Below are 2,028 nucleotides of genomic sequence, written 5' to 3'. Positions count from 1 at the left end.
GGCTAACTTCCAGATAATTTTGGGCCTTTTTCTGTTTCTTCTCGGAAGAAAGGTTGTGTCATACAATAAAAGTAACAGCGTAACCAAGGTTAATAGAAATACTCAATGAACTTTGAGTCATACTCAATGTTAGAATATTAGTTAAAATTATTACTATTGAGTATTGATTTAAATATGATTCTGGGATTAAGGGATGCTCTTATTAAAAATTAAATTTAATCACTCCTCGCTTTAAATTGAACTCAATGTCATCAAAGTCTAAAATAAACATGCTTCCTTTCGAATGTACAATTTTGGTTTCATGTGTGGAATAACTTCAAACTTTTTAACCAATTTTTCAATCACGATTTGCCAACTCATCATTAAACCGATAAGCAATGCAAATTCGATTTCCATCTCAAAGGGCCAAACGTATCAGGTATAATTTCTGAATTGTTTTTCTTTAAAAAATCTTTGGGTTTGAACTCTCTGGATTTGGGAAGAACTCTGGATAATAATGTGAAGCATAGATTGGCATTTTCAATTATAGTTCCATTTTTATAAAAATTCCTTCCACTTCAGTATCGTGTGTACATACTCGTGTATGCATTGTGGCGGGTGGATATAATCTGAGTGCTTCTTTATAACAGTTGATGTATAAGAATGTTCATCAAAACCTTGATCTTCTGAAGATAAAATTTCTTGATACAATTGAATCTTGAATTTCTGGGTTAGTTGCCAAGACATAAATCAAGCAACATAATGAATGGGATGTTGTAACATAGCCTGCTACAAAAATAACGGCTTGAGCAGTTATGATTTCATTATTTAACAATTCATTTGGACATTCATTGTTATTTTCGCATTTCTGCAAAACATTTATAAAAATCTTCTTTATGTTTTCTGTTTCACGGTTGGCAATGATGGAGTTAGCTATTTTTATCAACTCTTCATAAGCATTTCCAAATATGTCTATGTATTTAATCATTCCAGGAAAAGATTCAACAATAAAATGAACATGCTTGTCGGCAAATTTTGGTAACAACAGCCTCTTCTAACAATTTCTTGGCATGTTTAAGGAGTTCATGATCTGAATCTTGACTAGAATTGGTCTTAATCCCATAAGCATTAGGAATTAATTACATCTAAAAGTTAATCCATGAAACTTTGTTTAATTTTAATCGACTTTCTGAGGTAGTTTGACTTTCGATATGAAATAAAAAATCATTTGTACTTTCTAATAGAGGCTCCATCATCCCCTTTAACTTTCCGGATGTGAATACAGGAGTCAATTCTTTACGAAGAAGTTTCATAGAGGACCATGAGATATATCTAATGACTTATTCTTATCTTTTACATCTATAAAATTAATACCACAATAAATACACTTCAAATGAAAGAAAATACTTACTTTCAGTAAAAGTCATGTGGAAATTATTAAATTGTTTTATGGTAACTTGTTTAATGATTTTAGGATCAATTGTAGATATAGTCGGAATTGATCCTGTGTATCTGGTAAAAGTTTGAGATTTGAAGCGTTTGAAGGCCTCCGTATAGTAAAAGTGATGAACATAGTTATGCCAGAAGAAAGGTGGACTTCAAAGCAAAAGAAACGGTTTTTCTTGAGGGAATGGTAAATTCTCAAGATATCCATGATAACGATTCAAATAAAATAAATTAAAGAGAAAATAACTACTAAGCTAATTATTAATAACATCATTGTTGACTTTAGTTTACTATTATCGAACAACAACTTAAAGTTAATCAACAATCAAGTAGTTACTTGTACGCGTGAGAAAGTTACTTATGTAATCTGTTCAAAGGATGCCTTTGCGGCCTGTTTTAAGTATATAACAGTGTTCCCTGCTTACAGAGTTGTATTAATTGCGTAATACTTTCGCTCTTATCTACTGTCTATATTAGGATTCAAGGGTCGGCAACCTATGGCACGCGGAGTGGGATATTCACTGGCACGCGTAAATCAGGAACCACGAATTCTAATACTATAGCCTATAGTATAGTAATAGTTGATAATATTGTAGAAAAACG

The 2,028-nt window shown here is 31.7% G+C and overlaps 1 pseudogene; it reads right to left on the bottom strand.

Annotated features, from left to right (window-relative positions):
- Positions 1-202: 202 nt before the first annotated feature.
- On the bottom strand, positions 203-1,679 carry LOC121131126 (cytochrome P450 3A9-like; annotated as a pseudogene).
- Between the last annotated feature and the right edge of the window lie 349 nt (positions 1,680-2,028).

This window comes from Lepeophtheirus salmonis, unplaced genomic scaffold (assembly GCF_016086655.4).
Source record: "Lepeophtheirus salmonis unplaced genomic scaffold, UVic_Lsal_1.4 unplaced_contig_17902_pilon, whole genome shotgun sequence".
In the NCBI taxonomy this organism is placed as follows: Eukaryota; Metazoa; Arthropoda; class Copepoda; order Siphonostomatoida; family Caligidae; genus Lepeophtheirus; species Lepeophtheirus salmonis.
The sequence above is the reverse complement of the archived record's forward strand: the minus strand, read 5'-3'. Positions and strand labels throughout refer to the sequence as shown.